Genomic DNA, 16,732 nt, shown 5'->3' with positions numbered 1-16,732 from the left:
ATTTATTTAACCTTTATTTAACCTTTTATTTAACTAGGCAAGTCAGTTAAAATCAAATTATTATTTACAATGACGGCCTAACCTACTTTCATCCCATTTTAGGCCCAAACTGATCTGGAGCCCCTTACTTTGATTAGATTATATACGCGTTAGATTATAGATATTAGATTATATAAGCGTTAGATTATAGATATTAGATTATATAAACTTTAGATTATATAGATATTAGATTATATAAGCGGGTTATGTTAGATTGTATAAGCAACATGGTAACAGCTCTACCTTGACCTTTTGATTGGCCGGGTAGAATTTTCGCCATGTTGCATACACCTATCCAATCCTCTCTGAGGGATATTGACTTTCAACAATGGATCATTTTAATACCAATTATAAACCGAGGAGTTTGGGTCTTGGATGCTGATGATCTGAAACAGTGTTTCAGCTGTGTGTGTATATCCAACAATATACCATGGGTATGTTGTAAAGACACAAAAGATACTTGTTTACTGTTAGATGTTTGTTGGTAACCAGTTTATAACAGCATTAAGGCACCTTGGGGGTTTGTGGTATTTGGCCAATACACCACACCCCTGTGGGCCTTATTGTTGAATTATAGAACTGTAGACATCTCTGTGGTCATCTGTCCTTCCGGTCTCACCTGTTGTCCCCTGTTGTCCAGGTAAAGGGAGGCGTGTCCTTCAGGAGGAGGTGAGTACAGGAAGCTGGTTCAAGTACCTCCCCTCTTCCATCGCTGAGTTCCAGCCCGCGCTCAGAACCCTGGCTCAGCCAATCCAGAGAGAGCAGCTCAGAGACACCCTACAGCAGTGGATCAACACGTAAGACCTCATCCAATCAATACCCTTCATTTGCATGTAGAAACAGCTGCTATATTTCAGCCAATCAATACCCTTTACTTTTGCATATATAAATAGCTGCCATATTTCAGCCAATCTATGCCCTTTAATTTCAACAACTGATATTCAATATCGATCATAGTCGGCTGTAGAACTAGAATAAGATTAGTAAGGAGAGTCTGATCTGGGACCAGAATATAACCAGCTTCTTCAGGAACTATATCTACTCTGGGAACCAAATCAACCAAACTGGAACTCTCACATGCTGACTGGGGGGGGGGGGGGGTTGGCAGATTTGAACACTGAAAAACACCTAAATTGGTGGCTGTTCAGTAACATGCTATACATGACATCAGAGCTCAGTGTCTGTACAGTAACATGCTATACATGACATCAGAGCTCAGTGTCTGTACAGTAACATGACATCAGAGCTCAGTGTCTGTTCAGTAACACGCTATACATGACATCAGAGCTCAGTGTCTGTTCAGTAACATGCTATACATGACATCAGAGCTCAGTGTCTGTTCAGTAACATGCCATCAGAGCTCAGTGTCTGTACAGTAACATGCTATACATGACATCAGAGCTCAGTGTCTGTTCAGTAACATGCTATACATGACATCAGAGCTCAGTGTCTGTTCAGTAACATGCTATACATGACATCAGAGCTCAGTGTCTGTTCAGTAACATGCTATACATGACATCAGAGCTCAGTGTCTGTACAGTAACATGCTATACATGACATCAGAGCTCAGTGTCTGTTCAGTAACATGCTATACATGACATCAGAGCTCAGTGTCTGTACAGTAACATGCTATACATGACATCAGAGCTCAGTGTCTGTTCAGTAACATGCTATACATGACGTCAGAGCTCAGTGTCTGTACAGTAACATGACATCAGAGCTCAGTGTCTGTACAGTAACATGACATCAGAGCTCAGTGTCTGTACAGTAACATGACATCAGAGCTCAGTGTCTGTACAGTAACAGGACATCAGAGCTCAGTGTCTGTTCAGTAACATGACATCAGAGCTCAGTGTCGGTACAGTAACATGCTATACATGACATCAGAGCTCAGTGTCTGTTCAGTAACATGACATCAGAGCTCAGTGTCGGTACAGTAACATGCTATACATGACATCAGAGCTCAGTGTCTGTTCAGTAACATGCTATACATGACATCAGAGCTCAGTGTCTGTACAGTAACATGACATCAGAGCTCAGTGGCTGTTCAGTAACATGCTATACATGACATCAGAGCTCAGTGTCTGTTCAGTAACATGACATCAGAGCTCAGTGTCTGTACAGTAACATGCTATACATGACATCAGAGCTCAGTGTCTGTACAGTAACATGCTATACATGACATCAGAGCTCAGTGTCTGTACAGTAACATGCTATACATGACATCAGAGCTCAGTGTCTGTACAGTAACATGCTATACATGACGTCAGAGCTCAGTGTCTGTACAGTAACATGCTATACATGACATCAGAGCTCAGTGTCTGTTCAGTAACATGCTATACATGACATCAGAGCTCAGTGTCTGTTCAGTAACATGACATCAGAGCTCAGTGTCTGTACAGTAACATGCTATACATGACATCAGAGCTCAGTGTCTGTACAGTAACATGCTATACATGACATCAGAGCTCAGTGTCTGTTCAGTAACATGACATCAGAGCTCAGTGTCTGTACAGTAACATGACATCAGAGCTCAGTGTCTGTACAGTAACATGCTATACATGACATCAGAGCTCAGTGTCTGTACAGTAACATGCTATACATGACATCAGAGCTCAGTGTCTGTTCAGTAACATGACATCAGAGCTCAGTGTCTGTTCAGTAACATGACATCAGAGCTCAGTGTCTGTACAGTAACATGCTATACATGACATCAGAGCTCAGTGTCTGTTCAGTAACATGACATCAGAGCTCAGTGTCTGTACAGTAACATGCTATACATGACATCAGAGCTCAGTGTCTGTTCAGTAACATGACATCAGAGCTCAGTGTCTGTTCAGTAACATGCTATACATGACATCAGAGCTCAGTGTCTGTACAGTAACATGACATCAGAGCTCAGTGTCTGTTCAGTAACATGCTATACATGACATCAGAGCTCAGTGTCTGTTCAGTAACATGACATCAGAGCTCAGTGTCTGTTCAGTAACATGCTATACATGACATCAGAGCTCAGTGTCTGTTCAGTAACATGACATCAGAGCTCAGTGTCTGTTCAGTAACATGACATCAGAGCTCAGTGTCTGTTCAGTAACATGACATCAGAGCTCAGTGTCTGTTCAGTAACATGCTATACATGACATCAGAGCTCAGTGTCTGTTCAGTAACATGCTATACATGACATCAGAGCTCAGTGTCTGTTCAGTAACATGACATCAGAGCTCAGTGTCTGTTCAGTAACATGACATCAGAGCTCAGTGTCTGTTCAGTAACATGCTATACATGACATCAGAGCTCAGTGTCTGTTCAGTAACATGACATCAGAGCTCAGTGTCTGTTCAGTAACATGACATCAGAGCTCAGTGTCTGTTCAGTAACATGACATCAGAGCTCAGTGTCTGTTCAGTAACATGACATCAGAGCTCAGTGTCTGTTCAGTAACATGACATCAGAGCTCAGTGTCTGTTCAGTAACATGACATCAGAGCTCAGTGTCTGTTCAGTAACATGCTATACATGACGTCAGAGCTCAGTGTCTGTACAGTAACTTCCTACAGCAGCTCTTCCTCCAACGCCTGCAGGTAACTAGCTACACTCAGGTCCTGTTTCCAGAACACAGATTAAAGCTAGTCTTAATCTAGGTTTAGATTAACGAGACCCAGGCCTCGTCCTCCGGGCTTTGATTGTGGACGCTTGGAAGGAAGTGTGAGGTATACCACATTAGAGTTCCTCCTGGAGGAAGTAGCACCTTCTATGGAGAATCTCTGTTGACCAGGCTTTTCAATCTAGGACTAATCTGTGTCCATGTTATAAAATAGAAAGGAGCGCTGACAGTTTAGCTGTTGTTGTTAATATTATTCTCTAGGCGTGTGTATTCCATACGCCCTGCTCCTCTCATTACATTGAGCTGTTCCCATTCAGACAGTGGGGAACCTTTTAGAAACAGGACAACAGGTTTAACCTGCCGATTTAACTAGCTAGTAGCTACAGCTGACTTCTGTCTTCTAGCTATCTAGTAAACTAATTCTCCTCTCCAGAATAGTTATAATCTGCTCACTGTGTCTGTTAATATTATTCTCTGTTTGCTCTCTCTCTCTCAGACAGTGGGGAACTTTAGAAACAGGACAACAGGTTTCTCTCTCTCTCTCCTCTCTCTCTCTCATTCTCTCTCTCTCTCTCTCTCTCTCTCTCTCTCTCTCTCTCTCTCTCTCTCTCTCTCTCTCTCTCTCTCTCTCTCTCTCTCTCTCTCTCTCTCTCTCTCTCTCTCTCTCTCTCTCTCTCTCTCTCTCTCTCCTTCTCTCTCTCTATCTTCTGCTCCCTTAATTCTCCCGTTCTCCATCTCCCCCTCTTCTTCCATTCTCTCCCTCAGGCGATCACCCAGGAGGGTACAGAGACTATCTCCACCAGCTGCAGACAGCTCCTCTCCTCTGCCCTTCGAGATCTAGAGGGCCATCCCACCCCTCCAGGCCCCGGTCCACCGGGCTCCAGCCCTCCCCTCCCCAGCCGAGGTGCTCTCTACGAGGCAGACGTGGCCTCCTTCCTGTGGTCCGAGGCCCAGGGGGATCTACTGAGCGACGCGGCCTGGGTCAGTGTATCCCAACGGGGGCCACAGCACCGGAGCGGCCTGGCCATGAAGACTCAGGCCCTGACACCCTGTGTCCAGATCTTCTGTTCATCACTGGATGCTGCTCTCAGAGACAGACTGGATGACCTGCAGCACTACCTGCCCTCTGATAACACAGGTAGGGAGACAGATGGATTACCTGTCCTCTGATAACACAGGTAGGGAGACAGATGGATTACCTGTCCTCTGGTAACACAGGTAGGGAGACAGATGGATTACCTGTCCTCTGGTAACACAGGTAGGGAGACAGATGGATTACCTGTCCTCTGATAACACCGGTAGGGAGACAGATGGATTACCTGTCCTCTGATGAGACAGATGGATTCTTGGACTTTATTTCTACAGGAGGTCCCATTAAGATATTGTCCCAGGGAGACCTGGTCTAATAATAATGTAATGTGAATTAAGGTGAAATACTTAACATGAAGTCATCAATATCGACTGCATCTCAAACTCTGTTCTCATTATAGTGGACTCCTTTTGACCAGAGGTTCTCCTCCGTCTCCTTCCTCCACTCTACCTCCTCCCCATCTACTTCCTCCTCCATCTCCTCCTCCAACCCCCCTATACCATCTTCTCTACCTCTACCTCCTCCTCCCCCTCTACTTCCTCCTCTACCTCCTCCATCTCCACCTCAACCTCCCCTTCCCCCTCTACTTCCTCCTATACCTCCTCCTCCACCTTTACTATTTCCTCCCTCTCTACTACCTCCATCTCCTCTTCCTCCTTCTCTACCTCCTATTCCTTCTCCCCTCCCTGACCTCCTCCTTTTCTCCCTCTACCTCCTTCTCCTCCTCCTCTACCATCTCCTCCTCCACCTCCCCTATACCTCCTCCTCCACCTCCCCCTATACCACCTCCTCCACCTCCCTCTCTACCACCTCCTCCATCTCCTCTTCCACCTCCCCCTCTACTACAACCTCCTCTTCCTCCTCTACCACCTCCTCTATCTCCTCCTCCACCTCCCACCTCTACTACTACCTCTACCTCCCCCTCTACCACCTCCTCCATCTCCTCCTCCCCCTCTACCCCCTCTAACATCTCCTCTACCCCCTCTACCATCTCCTCCTCCCCCTCTACCACCTCCTCCATCTCCACTTCCTCCCCTCTACCACCTCCTCCATCTCCACTTCCTCCCCCTCTACCACCTCCTCCATCTCCACTTCCTCCCCCTCTACCACCTCCTACATCTCCACTTCCTCCCCCTCTACCACCTCCTCCATCTCCACTTCCTCCCCCTCTACCACCTCCTCCATCTCCACTTCCTCCCCTCTACCACCTCCTCCATCTCCACTTCCTCCCCTCTACCACCTCCTCCATCTCCACTTCCTCCCCCTCTACCACCTCCTCCATCTCCACTTCCTCCCCCTCTACCACCTCCTCCATCTCCACTTCCTCCCCTCTACCACCTCCTCCATCTCCTCCATCTCCCCTCCCCCTCCATCTCCTCCTCCCCTCTACCACCTCCTCCATCTCCTCCATCTCTCTCTTCCTCCCCCTCTACCTCTTCCTTCTCCTCCTCTTCATCCACAGATCCCCAGGTCCCCTCCGTCTCCTTCACTATAGGCCTCGGCTCTGGGTCCAGTTCTGGTTCCGGTACCGTCTCATCATTCGACCGGTTCACAGACGCCGTGGCGGTAGAAGAGACCCTACGTGAACGCTGTCTGGCATGCGTACGTGACATCATCACCTGCGTGCGCTCTAAACTGGAGGCGGCCTCACCTGTTGGCTCCTCCCCCGGCCCAGCCCGTCTCAGCTCGGTGCTCTTCATGGCCCGCCTCTGTCAGTCCCTCAGCAAGCTCTGCCCCAACCTCAGGCAGTGCATCCTGGGTAAACAGGGCTGTGCTGCAGCTGACCCTGTTACCAAGGGAACACCCCGCCAAAGCAGGAAGTTGGGGAAGGCGGCTGCCAAGGCGACAGAGGTTAGCCCCGCCCAGGCCAAGTGGGCGTGTCTGAAAGAGGATCTTCTGGTTGTCAGTATGGAAGCATATCGGATATGGAGCTCCGCCCTCTCTAAGGTGAGGGGGTTACTTGGAGGGATAGTTCACCACTAAATCAAAGTTTGTCAGACATTTTCTGGGGCTGTTTAAACATCTCAGAGTTGGAGTGGGGCTCTAGGATCAGTTTAGCCTTTTAGATTCAAATGAAATGCATGGACAGGGGGACCTGATCCTAGACCAGCTCTATGACTGAATACTGGTCCTATTAGATTACATGGACAGGGGGACCTGATCCTAGACCAGCTCTATGACTGAATACTGGTCCTATTAGATTACATGGACAGGGGGACCTGATCCTAGACCAGCTCTATAACTGAATACTGGTCCTATTAGATTACATGGACAGGGGGGACCTGATCCTAGACCAGCTCTCTGGGAGGCTTGATACAAACAGAGTTTTGTTGTCTAAGAATGTCAGACAAACTTCCAACAATCTTTGAAATGAAATCACAACCCAGTCAGTTTAGGCCGAGCCATCCTTCCTTTGATGTCATGTCTTTTATTACCTTACCCCCTGGTCTCTCTCTTTCTCCCCCCCCCCCCCAGGCGCTGGTGGGTCGGTTTGCGACCTCGCTGCACGCAGAGTCTGCCGGGGCTATCCTAGCAAACGCCACCAACTGGGAGGAGCTAGAGATCCAGGAAGAGGCGGAGTCAGGGAGCAGCGTCACCTCCAGGATCAGACTTCCCGTCCAGGTAAGAGTGATGTTATGACATCATCGCTCAGCTCAGCAGGACCTGACCAGTAGTGTCTCACAGAGAGGAGAAAGGATTTTCAAATAGAAAATTAACACTGAGATGCTGCAATATTATCTCTCTCTGTGTCTCTGTCTCCCCCCACCACCTCTCCCCTCCCTCCCCCCCCCCCTCCATAGCCGTCGTGGTTTGTCCAGTCTCTGCTGTTCCACCTGTGTCTGGAGGTGAATGGTGTAGGGGTCATGCTGTGCCCCGCCCCACCCTACAGGAATTACTACAAGGCTGTATGGACCTGGTGCTGCACCAGTACCAGAACCTCATACACACAGCGCAGGACAAGGTAACACACACACAGCGCAGGACAAGGTAACACACACACACAGCGCAGGACAAGGGAACACACACACACAGCGCAAGACAAGGGAACACACACACACAGCGCAGGACAAGGTAACACACACACACACAGCGCAGGACAAGGTAACACACACACACACAGCGCAGGACAAGGTAACACACACACACAGCGCAGGACAAGGTAACACACACACACACACAGCGCAGGACAAGGTAACACACACACACACACAGCGCAGGACAAGGTAACACACACACACACACAGCGCAGGACAAGGTAACACACACACACACAGCGCAGGACAAGGTAACACACACACACACAGCGCAGGACAAGGTAACACACACACACACAGCGCAGGACAAGGTAACACACACACACACAGGACAAGGTAACACACACACAGCAGGACAAGGTAACACACACACACACAGCGCAGGACAAGGTAACACACACACACACAGCGCAGGACAAGGTAACACACACACACACAGCGCAGGACAAGGTAACACACACACACACAGCGCAGGACAAGGTAACAACACACACACAGCGCAGGACAAGGTAACACACACACAGCGCAGGACAAGGTAACACACACACACACAGCGCAGGACAAGGTAACACACACACACAGCGCAGGACAAGGTAACACACACACACACAGCGCAGGACAAGGTAACACACACACACACAGCGCAGGACAAGGTAACACACACACACACAGCGCAGGACAAGGTAACACACACACACACAGCGCAGGACAAGGTAACACACACACACACAGCGCAGGACAAGGTAACACACACACACAGCGCAGGACAAGGTAACACACACACACACAGCGCAGGACAAGGTAACACACACACACAGCGCAGGACAAGGTAACACACACACACACAGCGCAGGACAAGGTAACACACACACACACAGCGCAGGACAAGGTAACACACACACACACAGCGCAGGACAAGGTAACACACACATACACAGCGCAGGACAAGGTAACACACAGACACACACAGCGCAGGACAAGGTAACACACACATACACAGCGCAGGACAAGGTAACACACACATACACAGCGCAGGACAAGGTAACACACACATACACAGGACAAGGTAACACACACACACACAGCGCAGGACAAGGTAACACACACACACACAGCGCAGGACAAGGTAACACACAGACACACACAACGCAGGACAAGGTAACACACACATACACAGTGCAGGACAAGGTAACACACACATACACAGCGCAGGACAAGGTAACACACACATACACAGGACAAGGTAACACACACACACACAGCGCAGGACAAGGTAACACACACACACACAGCGCAGGACAAGGTAACACACACACACACAGCGCAGGACAAGGTAACACACACACACACAGCGCAGGACAAGGTAACACACACACACACAGCGCAGGACAAGGTAACACACACACACACAGCGCAGGACAAGGTAACACACACACACACACAGCGCAGGACAAGGTAACACACAGACACACACAGCGCAGGACAAGGTAACACACACATACACAGCGCAGGACAAGGTAACACACACATACACAGGACAAGGTAACACACACATACACAGGACAAGGTAACACACACACACACAGCGCAGGACAAGGTAACACACACACACACACAGCGCAGGACAAGGTAACACACAGACACACACAGCGCAGGACAAGGTAACACACACATACACAGTGCAGGACAAGGTAACACACACATACACAGCGCAGGACAAGGTAACACACACATACACAGGACAAGGTAACACACACACACACAGCGCAGGACAAGGTAACACACACACACACAGCGCAGGACAAGGTAACACACACACACACAGCGCAGGACAAGGTAACACACACACACACAGCGCAGGACAAGGTAACACACACACACACAGCGCAGGACAAGGTAACACACACACACACAGCGCAGGACAAGGTAACACACACACACAGCGCAGGACAAGGGAACACACACACAGCACAGGACAAGGGAACACACACACACACACACACAGCGCAGGACAAGGGAACACACAGCGCAGGACAAGGGAACACACACACACACAGCGCAGGACAAGGGAACACACAGCGCAGGACAAGGTAACACACACACACACAGCGCAGGACAAGGGAACACACAGCGCAGGACAAGGTAACACACACACACACAGCGCAGGACAAGGGAACACACAGGGCAGGACAAGGGAACACACAGGGCTGACACTGTAATCATAGAGCCTGGACAATGAAATGAGTTGTCATCCTAAAGAGATGAACATCCCCCTCTCTCTCCCCTTCCCCCCCTCTCTCCCCCCTCTCTCTCTCCAGGACTGTCTGTTCCCTATGACTCAGAACAGGTCTCTACAGCTGTTATTTGACCTGAGATATCTCACTGCTACCCTGGGTACCAAACTAGAGGATGGCAGGGGCTTCCGCTCTCAACAAGACCCCAGGTACACACACACACACACACACACACACACACCTGGTCTCTCTATGTTACAGGGTTCAGTAACATCCTGGTCTCTGTGTGTTACAGGGTTCAGTAACATCCTGGTCTCTGTGTGTTACAGGGTTCAGTAACATCCTGGTCTCTCTATGTTACAGGGTTCAGTAACATCCTGGTCTCTCTGTGTGTTACAGGGTTCAGTAACATCCTGGTCTCTGTGTGTTACAGGGTTCAGTAACATCCTGGTCTCTGTATGTTACAGGGTTCAGTAACATCCTGGTCTCTGTGTGTTACAGGGTTCAGTAACATCCTGGTCTCTGTGTGTTACAGGGTTCAGTAACATCCTGGTCTCTCTGTGTGTTACAGGGTTCAGTAACATCCTAGTCTCTGTGTGTTACAGGGTTCAGTAACATCCTGGTCTCTGTGTGTTACAGGGTTCAGTAACATCCTGGTCTCTCTGTGTGTTACAGGGTTCAGTAACATCCTGGTCTCTGTGTGTTACAGGGTTCAGTAACATCCTGGTCTCTCTATGTTACAGGGTTCAGTAACATCCTGGTCTCTGTATGTTACAGGGTTCAGTAACATCCTGGTCTCTGTGTGTTACAGGGTTCAGTAACATCCTGGTCTCTGTGTGTTACAGGGTTCAGTAACATCCTGGTCTCTGTGTTTACAGGGTTCAGTAACATCCTGGTCTCTGTGTGTTACAGGGTTCAGTAACATCCTGGTCTCTGTGTGTTACAGGGTTCAGTAACATCCTGGTCTCTGTGTGTTACAGGGTTCAGTAACATCCTGGTCTCTGTGTGTTACAGGGTTCAGTAACATCCTGGTCTCTGTGTGTTACAGGGTTCAGTAACATCCTGGTCTCTGTGTGTTACAGGGTTCAGTAACATCCTGGTCTCTGTGTGTTACAGGGTTCAGTAACATCCTGGTCTCTCTGTGTGTTACAGGGTTCAGTAACATCCTGGTCTCTGTGTGTTACAGGGTTCAGTAACATCCTGGTCTCTCTGTGTGTTACAGGGTTCAGTAACATCCTGGTCTCTGTGTGTTACAGGGTTCAGTAACATCCTGGTCTCTGTGTGTTACAGGGTTCAGTAACATCCTGGTCTCTGTGTGTTACAGGGTTCAGTAACATCCTGGTCTCTGTGTGTTACAGGGTTCAGTAACATCCTGGTCTCTCTGTGTGTTACAGGGTTCAGTAACATCCTGGTCTCTCTGTGTGTTACAGGGTTCAGTAACATCCTGGTCTCTCTGTGTGTTACAGGGTTCAGTAACATCCTGGTCTCTCTGTGTTACAGGGTTCAGTAACATCCTGGTCTCTGTGTGTTACAGGGTTCAGTAACATCCTGGTCTCTCTGTGTGTTACAGGGTTCAGTAACATCCTGGTCTCTGTGTGTTACAGGGTTCAGTAACATCCTGGTCTCTCTGTGTGTTACAGGGTTCAGTAACATCCTGGTCTCTGTGTGTTACAGGGTTCAGTAACATCCTGGTCTCTGTGTGTTACAGGGTTCAGTAACATCCTGGTCTCTGTGTGTTACAGGGTTCAGTAACATCCTGGTCTCTGTGTGTTACAGGGTTCAGTAACATCCTGGTCTCTGTGTGTTACAGGGTTCAGTAACATCCTGGTCTCTGTGTGTTACAGGGTTCAGTAACATCCTGGTCTCTGTGTGTTACAGGGTTCAGTAACATCCTGGTCTCTGTGTGTTACAGGGTTCAGTAACATCCTGGTCTCTGTGTGTTACAGGGTTCAGTAACATCCTGGTCTCTGTGTGTTACAGGGTTCAGTAACATCCTGGTCTCTGTGTGTTACAGGGTTCAGTAACATCCTGGTCTCTGTGTGTTACAGGGTTCAGTAACATCCTGGTCTCTGTGTGTTACAGGGTTCAGTAACATCCTGGTCTCTGTGTGTTACAGGGTTCAGTAACATCCTGGTCTCTGTGTGTTACAGGGTTCAGTAACATCCTGGTCTCTGTGTGTTACAGGGTTCAGTAACATCCTGGTCTCTGTGTGTTACAGGGTTCAGTAACATCCTGGTCTCTGTGTGTTACAGGGTTCAGTAACATCCTGGTCTCTGTGTGTTACAGGGTTCAGTAACATCCTGGTCTCTGTGTGTTACAGGGTTCAGTAACATCCTGGTCTCTGTGTGTTACAGGGTTCAGTAACATCCTGGTCTCTCTGTATGTTACAGGGTTCAGTAACATAGGGTTCAGTAACATCCTGGTCTCTATGTTACAGGGTTCAGTAACATCCTGGTCTCTGTGTGTTACAGGGTTCAGTAACATCCTGGTCTCTCTGTGTGTTACAGGGTTCAGTAACATCCTGGTCTCTGTGTGTTACAGGGTTCAGTAACATCCTGGTCTCTCTGTGTGTTACAGGGTTCAGTAACATCCTGGTCTCTGTGTGTTACAGGGTTCAGTAACATCCTGGTCTCTCTCTATGTTACAGGGTTCAGTAACATCCTGGTCTCTATGTTACAGGGTTCAGTAACATCCTGGTCTCTGTGTTACAGGGTTCAGTAACATCCTGGTCTCTGTATGTTACAGGGTTCAGTAACATCCTGGTCTCTGTGTGTTACAGGGTTCAGTAACATCCTGGTCTCTGTGTGTTACAGGGTTCAGTAACATCCTGGTCTCTGTGTGTTACAGGGTTCAGTAACATCCTGGTCTCTGTGTGTTACAGGGTTCAGTAACATCCTGGTCTCTGTGTGTTACAGGGTTCAGTAACATCCTGGTCTCTGTGTGTTACAGGGTTCAGTAACATCCTGGTCTCTATGTTACAGGGTTCAGTAACATCCTGGTCTCTGTGTGTTACAGGGTTCAGTAACATCCTGGTCTCTGTGTGTTACAGGGTTCAGTAACATCCTGGTCTCTGTGTGTTACAGGGTTCAGTAACATCCTGGTCTCTGTGTGTTACAGGGTTCAGTAACATCCTGGTCTCTGTGTGTTACAGGGTTCAGTAACATCCTGGTCTCTGTGTGTTACAGGGTTCAGTAACATCCTGGTCTCTGTGTGTTACAGGGTTCAGTAACATCCTGGTCTCTGTGTGTTACAGGGTTCAGTAACATCCTGGTCTCTGTGTGTTACAGGGTTCAGTAACATCCTGGTCTCTGTGTGTTACAGGGTTCAGTAACATCCTGGTCTCTGTGTGTTACAGGGTTCAGTAACATCCTGGTCTCTGTGTGTTACAGGGTTCAGTAACATCCTGGTCTCTGTGTGTTACAGGGTTCAGTAACATCCTGGTCTCTGTGTGTTACAGGGTTCAGTAACATCCTGGTCTCTCTGTGTGTTACAGGGTTCAGTAACATCCTGGTCTCTGTGTGTTACAGGGTTCAGTAACATCCTGGTCTCTGTGTGTTACAGGGTTCAGTAACATCCTGGTCTCTGTGTGTTACAGGGTTCAGTAACATCCTGGTCTCTGTGTGTTACAGGGTTCAGTAACATCCTGGTCTCTGTGTGTGTTACAGGGTTCAGTAACATCCTGGTCTCTGTGTGTTACAGGGTTCAGTAACATCCTGGTCTCTGTGTGTTACAGGGTTCAGTAACATCCTGGTCTCTGTGTGTTACAGGGTTCAGTAACATCCTGGTCTCTGTGTGTTACAGGGTTCAGTAACATCCTGGTCTCTGTGTGTTACAGGGTTCAGTAACATCCTGGTCTCTGTGTGTTACAGGGTTCAGCAGGTGTGTGATTCGCTGGAGAGCTCCATTGATCCCTTTGACCTGGATGTGTTCATGGCGCCATTCAACAGCAACCTCAACCGCCTATCACAGAGGAGTTCGGTACGAATAGCCCCGCCCCCTGACACTACTAACGTGACTGGAGACTAAAATAAATCATGATAGTCAGTGTAGAGTCGGGTTATCCTGGGTTACCCTGATTTATCCTGGGTTACCCTGATTTATCCTGGGTTACCCTGATTTATTCTGGGTTACCCTGATTTATCCTGGGTTACCCTGATTTATCCTGGGTTACCCTGATTTATCCTGGGTTACCCTGATTTATCCTGTGTTATCCTGGGTTATCCTGGGTTACCCTGGGTTACCCTGGGTTATCCTGGGTTATCCTGGGTTATCCTGATTTATCCTGGGTTATCCTGTGTTACCCTGATTTATCCTGGGTTATCCTGTGTTACCCTGATTTATCCTGGGTTACCCTGTGTTACCCTGATTTATCCTGGGTTATCCTGGGTTACCCTGATTTATCCTGGGTTACCCTGTGTTACCCTGATTTATCCTGGGTTATCCTGGGTTACCCTGATTTATCCTGGGTTATCCTGGGTTACCCTGATTTATCCTGGGTTATCCTGGGTTACCCTGATTTATCCTGGGTTACCCTGTGTTACCCTGATTTATCCTGTGTTATTCTGGGTTACCCTGGGTTACCCTGATTTATCCTGTGTTATCCTGGGTTATTCTGGGTTACCCTGATTTATCCTGGGTTATCCTGGGTTACCCTGATTTATCCTGGGTTACCCTGTGTTACCCTGGGTTATCCACTGTGTATTGATTGTTCAGTAACTTTGGTCACAATTTGTATTTCTCTCAGAGGTGCTGTTGGGGACTCAGATGTTGTATTGACGTTGTGATCATTTATGTGGTGTGTTTATATTGTACGATTGTGGTGTTTTGGTTGCGTTAAGGTTGTTGTGCTAACTTTGCGATAATGTTGTCATAACATTTAAAAGGGAATTTCCAGGTCAACAAAACAAAACAAAAAATGAAGAGAGAAATGGTTGATAGTAACGGAGAAAATGTCCAACTTCGGCCTCTTCTCTGAGAAGGCTGTTATATCATAATGACACAGCACCAAATGTTCTGTAAACACCGGCTGAGAGGCTCGTAGGATTTCACAGCGGCTACAGATCACAGAGGCTACAGATCACAGTGTTACAGATCACAGTGTTACAGATCACAGTGTTACAGATCACAGTGTTACAGATCACAGTGTTACAGATCACAGTGTTACAGATCACAGTGTTACAGATCACAGTGTTACAGATCACAGTGTTACAGATCACAGTGTTACAGATCACAGTGTTACAGATCACAGTGTTACAGATCACAGTGTTACAGATCACAGTGTTACAGATCACAGTGTTACAGATCACAGTGTTACAGATCACAGTGTTACAGATCACAGTGTTACAGATCACAGTGTTACAGATCACAGTGTTACGGGTCACAGTGTTACGGGTCACAGTGTTACGGATCACAGTGTTACGGATCACAGTGTTACGGATCACAGTGTTACGGATCACAGTGTTACGGATCAGTGTTACAGATCAGTGTTACGGATCACAGTGTTACGGATCACAGCCGCTACAGATCACAGCCGCTACAGATCACAGCCGCTACAGATCACAGCCGCTACAGATCACAGCCGTTACAGATCACAGCCGCTACAGATCACAGCCGCTACAGATCACAGCCGTTACAGATCACAGTGTTACAGATCACAGTGTTACAGATCACAGCCGCTACAGATCACAGCCGTTACAGATCACAGTGTTACAGATCACAGTGTTACAGATCACAGCCGCTACAGATCACAGCCGTTACAGATCACAGCCGTTACAGATCACAGCCGTTACAGATCACAGCCGTTACAGATCACAGCCGTTACAGATCAGTGTTACAGATCACAGTGTTACATCCTGTACAACCCTCCTCACATCCTGTACAACCCTCCTCACATCCTGTAAAACCACAACACTTGAAATCATGGAGTCTAGTGACCATCAACTCACATCCTGTAAAACCACAACACTTGAAATCATGGAGTCTAGTGACCATCAACTCACATCCTCTACAACCACAACACTGGAAATCATGGAGTCTAGTGACCATCAACTCACATCCTCTACAACCACAACACTGGAAATCATGGAGTCTAGTGACCATCAACTCACATCCTCTACAACCACAACACTGGAAATCATGGAGTCTAGTGACCATCAACTCACATCCTCTACAACCACAACACCGGAAGTCATGTGATTTACACACAGGCGAAATGTAGCAATATGCTAAAGCCCCAAAAAAAAAAAAAAAAGTGTTAATGACTTAATTCTCTTTAAATGTCCCCATTCCAAACACCGTGTTAATGACTTAATTCTCTTTAAATGTCCCCATTCCAAACACCGTGTTAATGACTTAATTCTCTTTAAATGTCCCCATTCCAAACACCGTGTTAATGTTGTGTGGTTCCAGGTGTTGTTGGGGTTGTTGACGGGGACAGAGAAGCAGTTTGTTTCCCGTGGTAACAGCGCAGCCTCTCAGGAACCCTACAACATCCTGCCGCTGGCCAGCACCCAGATCAGGTGACTACACACACCAGCACCCAGATCAGGTGACTATACACACCAGCACCCAGATCAGGTGACTACACACACCAGCACCCAGATCAGGTGACTACACACACCAGCACCCAGATCAGGTGACTACACACACCAGCACCCAGATCAGGTGACTACACACACCAGCACCCAGATCAGGTGACTACACACACACCAGCACCCAGATCAGGTGACTAC

General features: G+C 48.0%; 1 pseudogene; it reads left to right on the top strand.

Annotated features, from left to right (window-relative positions):
- The window catches only part of LOC124020580, a 36,876-nt pseudogene that overhangs the window by 6,006 nt on the left and 14,138 nt on the right, over window positions 1-16,732 (top strand).

This window comes from Oncorhynchus gorbuscha, unplaced genomic scaffold (assembly GCF_021184085.1).
Source record: "Oncorhynchus gorbuscha isolate QuinsamMale2020 ecotype Even-year unplaced genomic scaffold, OgorEven_v1.0 Un_scaffold_859, whole genome shotgun sequence".
NCBI lineage: Eukaryota > Metazoa > Chordata > Actinopteri > Salmoniformes > Salmonidae > Oncorhynchus > Oncorhynchus gorbuscha.
Note: the sequence above shows the minus strand (reverse complement) of the source record. Positions and strands in the feature narration are given on the sequence as shown.